Source organism: Bombus impatiens, unplaced genomic scaffold (assembly GCF_000188095.3).
Source record: "Bombus impatiens unplaced genomic scaffold, BIMP_2.2 scf_0034, whole genome shotgun sequence".
Lineage (NCBI taxonomy): Eukaryota > Metazoa > Arthropoda > Insecta > Hymenoptera > Apidae > Bombus > Bombus impatiens.
In genome coordinates, this window is record NT_176453.1 from 91,954 (window position 1) to 104,841 (window position 12,888).

At 36.4% G+C, this 12,888-nt stretch overlaps 1 non-coding gene across 1 annotated transcript; it reads right to left on the minus strand.

The window, feature by feature from the left end:
* Positions 1-3,241: 3,241 nt before the first annotated feature.
* Positions 3,242-3,315, minus strand: TRNAN-GUU. The gene has a single exon. It is a non-coding gene; the product is annotated as a tRNA-Asn (tRNA).
* Positions 3,316-12,888: the final 9,573 nt, after the last annotated feature.

Below are 12,888 nucleotides of genomic sequence, written 5' to 3' on the forward strand. Positions count from 1 at the left end.
GTTTAACGAGCTCCTGTAAGTGCTCGTGGCTAAATGGATGAGTATGAGAAAAGCAGTTTCATCGAATCATATACGCCATCGCTGTAGTATTTCTGGCGCGAAGGATTTTTCAGAAGCTAATGGACTGAAACGCGAAATCGTGGTACGTAGATCGCGTACGTATACGCGAACAGGTGCCTCGCGCAGTTATCCATCGTTCGCTGAGAGCAGCTACAATTCTCTGGCTGTTCTTTAACCAGGGATTCAATCTTTGATACGAGCGCTAGAAAGTTTATCGGGCGGCGCCGTCTTACGACACTTGGCATTAATTGCTTTTATCATTAGTCTCGAAGCGACGTTGAATTATGTAACAACTCGGCGCCAAACGTATTTCTACGAACGGACGATTATTTATTCAAATCCCGCAATCGTGCGTTGCGTGGTAAAAATTCTTCGCTTTTCTGAAATTCCGAAATAACTCGATTTTCACGATGGGAGCATTTAGCGCTGTTGTTACTCGAAGATCGCTAGTACACCGAACAGAATGCATAGCTAACTCTGCTGCACTCTTCAATCTTTCATACAGGGTGGTCCTTACCGAAAGAAATAAAATACGTGTAATACACATAGGCCATAAAATCAACCCTTTCGATGTAAAATCGACCCTTTATTTTTCGTTATAGTTCGATATCGCAAGCTGACTTCTCCGCGTCACATTCAATCATTTTCGTTCGAAAATGTACGAATGTAATAGAAATCCCAATACTTTGGAACGATACTACGTACAACAAGCCACCGTGTATGTTAAACGTTTAATATTAACATTTTACTGTTAAATATGTATTACGTGGCGTTTAAATGTTTGCTCTAGGTACACAGATAAATGTTGCATAAATTCTCACTAGTTAATGATTAGTGAATTGATCGTAGGTTGTTACGTGAACAGGAATGTGTTAATATATTACCGTACAGGATCAACAGCGTATCCACATTTATCGCATCGATTAAAAGCTAATGTCTTATTGCACTCGATGAAATATCTTTAATTCAACGTGGTTAATTTCTTGGAATATATTTTTTTTCGCGTAATTTTGCAAGATGCATAACATTCACGTTTTCAATAAACTCGCACACTTTTTATCGCACGTGTTTGCAACGTCTGCGTCGTTCTATATTTTCTCGAAATTTCATTTCATTATTAAATCAATGTTGTGTTTTCGTATCACGAAAAAAAGAAAAAGAAGAAACACTATTTTTGTATTATTGAAATTTTCAGGAAATTCAAAATATTGCTCGGAAGCTGTGTTTATTTTGTAATGTGTTGCGTTGTTATTATTCATCTGTTCAATAATTTCTATTTGTTAATGAAAGGAAAAAATGACTAAAGTAACTACTATATTTGTGTTTCGAGTATATTTGAAGTGTAAATTTTTGCAGCATGAAAGTTGAGAAATTTATATGAAACTACGTATCATTTCTTAACCATTGCTTTATGTTAATGCTATTTTACGTCGATTGTCTCACCAGCTGACAATTGCATTTCTCAGAACTAAAATTACAATCTCGTACTTAAAAAGTGCACAGAAAATAGAAATCCAGCAAAAGATAAACCGTGATTCCTGCGTTGTTAGTACTGAATTACAATTTCTCAATTTTTTAGTCATCTAAAGTACCAACGACGATGTGTAAGAAATGCCAATGTTATCGAATTCTCTTCATTTCTCTTTATTCGCCTGTGCGATCAATTTATTCGCGAAAGAATAGCAAAGAGTAGCAACACTTTCCAAGCTTTCGTGTTTTCTTTGAAAAAGGAAATTGCAACACATTGGAACACAAGCTTCAGGTTAGAATATTTTATCCGTAATTTTGCTTGTTCTTCTTGGTGCATTCACCAATGCCAAGGTTGTAGGACAAACAAACGGAGCGTATACGCAAATCCGAGCACGTACATCTTCTGTTTGCATATGCGCGGCCTCTTCGACCTCACAGGCTGGCATGCTTCGGCGCTTCGCATCGGTTTTATGGCTTGCAGTTTGCCCGGAAATCGTCCTTACTCTACCACCATTTTGCTAGGACATGCACGATTTTCGACGGACACCAACGATTTCTCGCGAAATTCTCCTCGCCCCGAGGGGAAAAAAAAGCAAAGGCAGTGCCACTCTATTATGCCGGCTGCATTGTCCAACGTATCCTTGCATGAGACGTGACAGCGTAAAACGACTTGCCGTTGTTCTAAGCGAGTTTTTACACTTCACATTCCTGGAAAAGGAAATTTACGTCCATCTGATCTTGCTTTCGGAAGAAAAAATAAACTTCAGATTTTTTTGAACGAACGTCTTGCGTTTCCCAGGAATTCAAACGCTCGCCGTATTCTTACGCGCGACGTTCGTATAAAAATCACTCAGCAGGGAGAAACGAGATGTTTTTAATAAACATTTTATTATAGGGTCAGATACATAGGCTGAGAGGAAACTTTACGTTTGATTTTCCCCCCAAGCTTTGTTTTTAGCTATGTAAATTGATAAAAAGAAAATATATGTGATAAGAGTTTGCGATATGGTAAACGTATATCGAGAGCTGTTTTTTTCTGAAAAGAAATATATTGCCAGCCTTGCAATTTTGTGGCAGAAATCACGAAATTCTTTTGTATATAATCTTCCGTTTTTATTTTATTCCACATCGAACACAATTATCTTTTATTTATTTATAATTTTACATTCTACACAGCCTATCTCTTTCATTTCGTCTCTTACTTTGTCGTAACATTTATGATATCGCCCTTTTGCTTATCGAAGATATTCGGTAAGGTTCAAACGTCAAATCAATCTAATAAATTTGATTTATTTATCTATTTAATTAATTAAGTAATTGATCTAAATCCTCGATCTGAAACGTAGAAATCTGTTTTATTGCAATTGAAATAAAAGATCTCTCCCTAAACACACGTTAGATATTAATCGAAGACAGAGTTTAACTTTTAACATAAACGTCGAATCAGTGCAACATCGAAGCTAAAGAATTAATCAATTAGTGTTCAGACTAATTAAATTCACGATACCTACGGCTATCGAAGACGATATAAAAATTTCAAATATATTCTCAGGAACGACGAATGTCGTATATTAAATCTCCAGATATCATCGATATTGATCTATTTATACAAAAATGTTTTTATTAAATTCTCAAATAAACAAATGAAGAGGATTGTTCTTATGTTTATGAAATTGTTGTATGTATAAATAATTGAGAAAACAAAATAAACCGCCCCCGGGTGGGCTCGAACCACCAACCTTTCGGTTAACAGCCGAACGCGCTAGCCGATTGCGCCACGGAGGCTGTTGCAAGAAATATATTTCGTAAAGAACATGTTTATACCATTCTCTATACTGTTTTATCGAAATGTTTGGTAACGAATATGCGTAATCGTCAAATATTTAGTTTATTTTGTAACATTTGATACGATATTATATGCGTATAAATCTTCTTATGTTTATCTATTACGCGCCTAAGTATACTTTCCAGTTGTACGGAAATTCTCATTTGTTTTGTAGTAGCAAAGTAGCTGCTAAATTGGAACAATTTTAGATGCCGTAATACGCCTATGAAACGTGCATAGACGGTGCACGGTAAATTGGATCGATGGTGCGAGAAACCTGATGGGAAAATCTAGTTTTTATAATTATTAAATCAACGCGTAGATTGATAGCTCCAAGGGAACGACCTTTCTCGTAGAGAAATTTCAGAAACCATTCAAAGAGATTCGATTGTGATGAACAATTGGATGGAAAAAGAGAAACGAAAACGCAAATTATGCGAAATTAGCGGAAATAATATGCCGTAGCGGATGCGATATATGTACTTACGAAACAATATTCTTTCCGCTGATAGCATAGGAAGCTGGTGTTGCAACCGACGTCCATAAGATCCAATCTCCTAAGGACTATCCTAACTGTTAAATATCAAAGATTAGAAAAAAACAATCCCACTAGCGGAAAACACATTTACCAGAGGATGAAATTTACCAGGATTACGATATCGTTCCGTGGGATGACAAAAAATAAAAGAAGAGACAAAGAAAAAAAAAGAATAGAGAAAGAGGGATTATACTTGGACAAAGAGAGAGAAGTTTCGTTTCAATGCTTCCGGTGGTTTTTCGCGTTATTATCATGCTTTAAGAAAGGATGAAATAATTTTACTCAGAAGGGAAGTTGCTAGCGAATTGCGAAGCGAGAAAACGGATATTGCGCTTTCACCCTTAACTACGAGTCACCCTTCAGTGAGGGAAGTCTGAGTTTTTATTTTATTACGACCGTCTATTGGAAAATTTAAGGGCCTCGGTACTCAACCGCTATTTTATAGAAGTCTAATAAACAAATATATATTGCAGAATGTACAATTATATTAGATTAAGAATAACGATTGTTATTGGTGGTAATCGGTAAGTTAGAAAATTAAAAATATTGATAATAATTTGACAGACTGTAAGTCTGTGGTCTGAATACTGAAGGTTGGAGTCTGGATTCTACAGATTGAGTGTCTGTACTCGAAGGTTAAATACGTACTAAATATATATGTATTTGGAATTGAGGAATTTACCTTCTAACAAGACAATGTTAGGCTAAATTCGGTAGTCTGTAATACTGATTGTTCCGTCATATGTATTCACTCGTCTCAAACACGAACTGGCTACAGGTCTAACTTATATGCTTTTTAAAAAGAAATATTCAACTGCTAAACTATCTTTGCGATTAAAATGTACAACAGATCGATGGAAATTAACGCGATAGAATTGCTTGTTTATATGTGTATTAAAGATGTGTGTGCTTTAGAAATTATGTAAAGTGTTAAAAGCGCAGGGGAGTGATAGTAAAGTGACACTTTAACCGGACTTATCATTATCGTGCAAAAAGTTATCAATGCTTACAAACAGTAAATAAATCCTTATCTTTCTTAGAGCCAAAGCGGGCGTTTTATATTACGCCATTTAGTAAGAACTGAAAATAGAAGTAGCGACATGTACTCATGTCTTATATAATCGGACGTCTGATTATCACGATTACTATTACTCATAAAACATGTTTGTATTTTTGAAGCAGCACATTTTTCCTCCAACGCATTACCACAGTACATAAGATAAACTGGTTCTCAAAAAGATTTTCTCCTTTTTGTTCTTTATGTAGCTTAATAAATTCGGTCATGAAACGTTAACAGCCACTGTGCACGATACTCACGAATTCTTCACAATTGAAACGTTACTAATTGGAATTAGCATGTACTTGGTATTCTCTTTCTAAGCTTAATCATTTTCCAGTATCATCGAAAATGTCTGATAATTTGAATGGTCGTATAGCGGTCGTTCAATTTTCTCACCGATGAGACAGGACAAGGTGGGGTAGGATAGGGACTGAGTGAAAAAAATAAGAGAAATTTAAAGCATTCATTCCGCAATCCATTAACGATGTATCTCTACAGGCACGTACATGCCATCGAATACTCGGCGTACAGACAAGGCCTATGCTGGCACGACGCCGCATTTCCAAAAGGATGGTATTTACAGGATGATTTCGAGGCACGTGCCAGTACGTAGTAGCGACCATCGATACCTACGTTTGGCATTTTCAAAGGAGTTATTCAACGAGGTATGCTCTAGTCTGCCCGCGAAACCATCTGAATAGAATGCCAAATCTCCTATTCCCCTTGCATACTGTGCCTCGTTCCCTCTCTGTCTGTGTCTTTGGTCCTTTCTCTACTCCCTGCCATTTCCCTCTTCGTTCTCCTTGCAGTCTTTCTTCTCCTCCTATACATGTAGGTATTTTTAATGTACATTTTTCTAATGAAATTTATACAACAACTTATTTGTCATCTTGGTCGTTTCTATATTCTCTCTTTTCTTGTCTTTGACCATTCCCTCTTCGTTATTTCCGTCTCTCATCTTCTATACATGTAACATGTGTTTTAATATACATTTTTCTATTGAAATTTATACATCAACTTATTTGCCAACTTGGTCATTCCTATATTCTCTCTGTCTGTGCCTTTGGCTATTTCTCGTTTCCCTGTCATTTCCCTCTTCCTTCTTGTTGCAGCCTTTCTTCTCCTCCTATACATGTAGGTATTTTTAATGTACATTAAATTATTTATCAAGTTGGTCATTTCTATAGAATAAAAAATGGAAAAGATCGGTGAAATTATACTATTATTATATTTATTTGTGCTCCGTGGCTTTTAGCTCCGGATAGCTTCCGGTTATATCTTCATTTACAATATATTACATTCTCTTATCTTATATACTAATCTCAGCACAAAACCTATCACCATTATAATCTCATTAAATTAGAATTAAAAGCAAAAGTGAACTTAACATAGACCTTAACTTCAGCTCATCTTGAACTTAAGCAGTGAAATTATGTAAGATAAGCATCTTACTCTCTACGTTTTGGTCTGCGAACGGCTCATATATATATTATATTATTATGTTATATACGTAAACATAAAGTCTCATCTACCTACACATTCCCACCTCTCTACCTCTCTGATCTCTTTCCTACTTAACGCTGCCAAATTATTTTGTCGTTGTTTTTCTTGCCTCTCTGTGTTAGTCTAATAAACAAATGTATATTAACTTATATTTATTTATCTATCTATCCATCTCTCTACCCATTCATCTATCCCATCCTCTTTCCACCTGTTCCACCTCTATCCAACCTAGCGCCAGCTAATTATTTTGTCTTTGATCTTTCTGCCCCTCTGCATTTCTGCCTGTGGATTGATTAATCGAAGACCGAAGTTCAAAGCCGTTTGCCATTTACGTAATCTCGGCTGCACTTACCGGATGTAGCCATGTAGCACGTTTAACGATCTACATCGATCGCTTTCTTGATGGTGCAGCGACACGCAAGAACGTGAAACGGAATGAGGTTGTTTGATTAAGTGTCGGGATTTACCGATTGCCAGATAATAGCACGTCGACTGCGCGATAAGAACGGCTAGACGAGTGTCTTGTAAAAAGGCACAGAGTCGATTACAAGGACACGATCTTCTTTATCCAATTGTTACGTGTTCATCATCTTTGTCATACGTTTATATTATCTTTACCATAGATCAGTGAAAAATCGATGCCGAAGCTATGAAAGCGGTATATTACTTTGAGAATGTTTTATATTCATAAAAAAAGGAAAGCGGTATGATAAAAATCTCGATAGCTACGAGATATTAGCCGATAAAGGTACTTTAAAACGACACGAGTTGATTTTGGCCTGAATTGAATCTGCAATGAGGTGGTAAATATAACGTATATTATGCACACAAAAATAAAGTTGTAAAACTACTCGAACGATTCTTTACGTTATGAGTTTTCTACGTGTAAGATCTTAGGTTTGCTAATTTGCTATGTATACGGCATTATATTCGCCCTAATCGATTATTATTAGTTTATCAATAACACGAACGATATCTATTATCAACTTTGTTCCTCTACTTTATTTTACGTTTTTCACGTTTCCAAACACAATCAATATTTTTTTGAACCGTAATCGCGCTTTTTTCATGCAATATTTTATTGCGTTGTTGTATTGATTATTCTTTTGGTACCAACATCAAAGTAACATACATAAATGATAATTCTGTCGCAATGCAGTCACATTCACGTGAAATTACTGCTGGCAGAGTGGCACGGTTCGAAGGTTCACTTATTGTTTGTTGCTTACAGGAATAATCCATTAAAATATAAAAATTTAACATACATATTTACAAATAAAAAATGAGCGTCACAACTAAAAAAAAGCTGCATTAGGGTGCTGTATAACGACTTCTTGATAGTAGAAAAAGTCTTATATTCAAAGAATATATCAATTGCGGAAAGTACGTTATTAATATTAATGGCCATGCGGCTTATGCCGGTGCGGTAAGCAAATTCGGTGTTGCGCGGTGAGCGTAGAAAATTTTATGTTGCCGCAGATTTGTCACGGGAACATTAATTCCCTAAGTCTGCGTAATATCAGCAGTTTATGAGATCGTTAAACACTTTACGTACAAATAAGATGTCACGAAGCTTTTGCTCTTCGATGTTGCGAGGCCAAGATCAGACAGAATTAGTTGATAGTCTTAACTGATGATAGGGATCATCGCAATGTCTCGCAGCTAGATGTAAGAATCTATGTTGCATTCTTTCAAGCGTAATAATATGGGCGTTGAAACAAGGAGTGCAGACTATCGACCCATACTACGATATTAGCCTCCGTTAAGGCACAGTAGAACAGTATTACAGTAATTGTGCTATGAAAAAATTTAGCAGCTCTATAAATATAAGGCTGAATGATCTATAGCAGCGGAAAATAATGCGCTTGTAGCGCTCGGGAAAAGTTAAATTTGAGAAGAACATATCGCCTAGATCCCTTATTGAGTTAGCAGAGCTTTGAACTAGATCATCTAGAGAGAGATCTGACTAAATCTTACGATACAACGTTTATCTGTATCGAGGGATGATCTTTTCGTTGTACATCAATTTTCCAGACTGTGTAGGTTTCGCTGGATTGATAGAGCGTAGGATGGACAATATGAAAGATCTTAAACTAAATCGATAAATTAGAAAGTAACGGAAAACGACGTTGCATATCCTCTGACTAAATCTCGTGATTCACAGCATTTATCTGTGTCGAGGGATAGTCCATTGTACACTAGTGTTTCAGTCTATGTAGTTCTAGGATGGATTGGCGATACTATGAAAGATCTTTAAGTTATCAGCACGGAGGAGGTATTTGCAAGAGAGGAGGGCCTCAGACGTATCATTCAGGAATAAATTAAATAGAAACGGCACTAGATGGGATTCTGATTAAACAACGGAGAAACGAAAGTGAGTAAAAGTTTCAATTTAACGGTGTATTTATGAGCCGGTATGTAGATCGACGTGGCACGTCCCATCGATGTCTTTCCATAACATTAAATAAATGTTAAGGAGTGATAAAGCACTGCGCGAGCGAACACAAAGCACGCAAGGGAAGAACTCTCAGTCCATAAAGTGCAAGCCCGATATGGAAAGGCAGCGCGATGCGTTAAACTGTCTGCGAGTTTTCGATTTACGACGTGACGGGATCGAAGTTTATACAAGTACTGGCTTTAAGAGACCATCGCTTTTCCGCGACCGGCTCTTTTTATTCGATCCCCTCTACGTTAGATCTTATTTGCATAAGTGGGTAGAATAATGCCGATAAACGGTTGGTACAGGGCCCCTATGTGTGGCTCTGGCTATATAGGTTGAGGGTTAGCGAAGCCAGTGTTCTCGGTGTTTTTAAAAATACGAACAGCAAAGCTCGCGTACAGGAAAACAGAATGGAAAACACGGAAGGTATACTGTTTCAATGAAAACGGTTTGCTGGCAGACGTTTTATGGGAGTAGTGGGATCCTTTGTTAGAGAATCCCATGGATAATTTATTCGTCGTGGTCGCAGCTTTTAGAGAAATTTCTAATGCTACGAATGAATCGATGGAAACCGCATTGTCAGCACTGTCGAGTAAATTGCTACGAACGCAACTGTCAATTACATCGAAGGCTTTTTGGCGACGCTGGTTATCTCTCCTTCCGCACGAAACCTGTTATTTGCGAACATTTTATAGCGTCGAAGAATTCGACGATGGACGTAAGTTAAGACGAACAGTTTCCAGAAAGAAGGAACGTTTCCCTTAGGTAAAATAGTACGTTGATAGCGTATAAATCTTCGTTTAATCGGGTATAATCAAAGCGTTTTAACTTTAACCCACGAGGCAACGTTTTATTTTCTATTGTTTTCGATCAGTTTGCGTGATCGAATTCTGTTTTTGATATTGCGAATACGAAAGGGAATCTCAAAGATTCGCTTAGTATCTTTTTCACTTTTATCTCCTCCACTTAAATTCTACAATTTTGTGAAATTTAAAGATATTGAAGTAGTCGTAACGTAATGATAAATACAGAGATACTACGGGAATATATTCATTTTTATATGCTTATGGATATAACCGAAGAATTGGGATTCAGATAGAAATTCGTTTCATCCACCAAATACAGTGAAATCCGCTTGCTATCATCACTTTGGAACTTGCAATTTTTTATAAGAATAACTGGCTGATAATCTATTGAACTGAATTTATTACAAACGATTATGCCAAACCATTGTTATAATTTATATTTACCAAGTGAAACGAGTTGATTTTTGTTGAAGTAATTACTTCTTACTTTTGTCTAAACAAAGATTCAGTCAGATATCTAGGCATGATTCCTGACAGTAGAATGACATGGAAGCTACACATCGTAGATAAATCCAAGCAATTTAAATTAAAATTAAAAAAATTCTACCGGCTCATTGGCAGACCTTCCAACTTAAGTTAACTTAAAACCTGTTTGGACCTATGAGATCCAACTATGGGGAACAGCGAGTAATTCCAACATAGAAATTCTTCAACGATTCCAATCGAAAACTCTAAGGTCCTTAATAGACGTACCTTGGTATGTTACCAACGAAACAATACATCGCGACCTGAAGATACCTACAGTTAAAGAATAAATATCCAAATTCAGTAATAGATGTAACATAAGAATTAAAAACCACCGAAACCCACTAATTACTCAATTACTTGACACGACGGATCAGATCCGCAGGTTAAAAACACGAACCAAACATACGATAATCATTTATTATTCACGTTATAGTACCACGCCAGAATAATTTACTTATAATTCTCAACGAGAATGGATTGTAAACTACTTCCAAATAAAAAAAAAAATCATTACTTTTGTATATCCGTGACCCGGAGACCGCTGTTACGAAGAGAATAGAATTTAGTAAACAAAAATATTCTAAGGAGAGGCCTATATTATTGTGCCCTCGAATATAAATTTTGTTTTGGGTTACAAGGTCTAGAAACAAAAGAACTATAAGTAGATTTCTATTGCTGTTTCTTGTAGCCTTCAGCTAAAGCTACAGGATTAATTTTTTGGTAATGTGCTTTGATATAAATATATGAACATGCTCGTATCATGACCTTCTTCTATTGTATTGTAACACTGTAAGAATGAGAATCTGGATCAGCACACACTATACCTGAACTTATATAATTATACTTGTTGGGTTTGTCATGCTAGCGTTAGACTTAGTAATCATGTCATGTAACATATCTTCATTAGGACAAGCCATCGTTGTTGTTCAATGGAGAGTATATTTACAATTATATGTACAAATGTTGATTTAACAGAGTTTGACAATTAAACGTGGTGATTAGACACTCTCGATGTTAAAGATAATGTTCTTAGGTTCAATAACGAATCCACGGTCAACGGGAAAACTCTTTGTTCAATTGAATATATTTTGAAACTCAAAGTGACGTTAGCTGTGACGCTCGGTATCTTTCTGACTGACCGACAAGACGATGTGTGTAAACTCTCCACGGTGATCACAAGAATAAAAGACTGATACGATCACATTTGTCAATTGCATATTGACCGGGGATATCAACAAAATTCCAGGCGTCGTTACTAGGCAGACCCGCGTAGAGCCGTCATTGCTCGTGCCCGGGGCTTGTTTGTTAATACAGCATGTGTCCCTCGATATTGGTACTTCTTCTGTTAGGTAAAACGTTCATCCCGTGACCGTGGCTACGTTCAGCGACCAGCTGTGTCACCTCGAGCCCGAGCCCACTGTCACAAATCTCGGGCAAACATAATCAGATCGTCTCACAACAAATCAGATCGTATCGCAACAACTATTTCTAAGTTCTATTATTTAAGTACAGCTATAATAAATAGTCTAGACCAAAGTATTGAGGATCTTCCAAAATTCCAAAAGAAAGGCCCGTTGTACCTACATCTCAGACATACTTATACTTATACCTATAATTATTTCAATATATTTTTCAATTACAAATTCATCCACTCGTTCTTCTATCAGCCAACCTCAACACTTTTGTCTGTAATCAAATCAGCAGTGAAATCATAAGCATAATGTATATTATGCATAGAAAGATAAAATTGTAGAACTATTTGAATGATTCTTTACGTTGTGAGTCCTCCACGTGTAAGATCGGTTTATTAATTTGCTAGAGATACGACATTATGTTTGCTCTAATTAATTACGATAAATTTGTCAGTAATACAAACAATGTTCATTATCAGTTTCATTCCTCTATTTTACCTGACATTTTATCTGCCAGTATATTTACCTCAAACTGTACACTTGGCAAAACGTTACACATTTGTGCTACATTCTTCATAAGCATTTATATACATTTACATTATTTTTGAAAACAACATAAGATTTATTTGAGAAACTTATCCAGTGTTGTCTGTCGTTTGTTTGAAACCATTAGTTTCCGAATGTGATTCTCATAGTCGTAATGCTTTTCGTTTCGATCGAATTCTTATTTTCTATCTTTTGTTCTCAAATGTAATTATCACGACTGATTACGATAACAATAGCCCATTGATAACATTATCTACAGTTGTAATAACCATATACCATGTATATATATACTATAAAGAATGTTCTGTATCTCTATTAAATATTTCTGCTCGTTATATGGATTTTGTCGATGTGTACGACCCTAAATTTCCCCCAAATACGCCAACATTCGCAATCTCGTGATAAACTCTCACTCGGATCTTAATGGGTTAAACATATTTCTACGCGAAACAAACACTTTTACGAGAAGCCTTGCTCGAAACTGTTTTCTTCGAGTAACCAATTTTCCGAGACTGTCTGCGTTGCGATAAGCGAAGAATAAATTTATTGTTAGCCATGAGCACTCTGTATAAAACAGAGAGAGAGAGAAAGAAAATACAGCCAAATAAGCACTTTCACCGTGCAGCAATAGGTGGGCCGCTTAATTAGCAAATTCTTACGGTTAAAGATTATTTTGTGCGCGAGGACCGTAGCGTGAGAT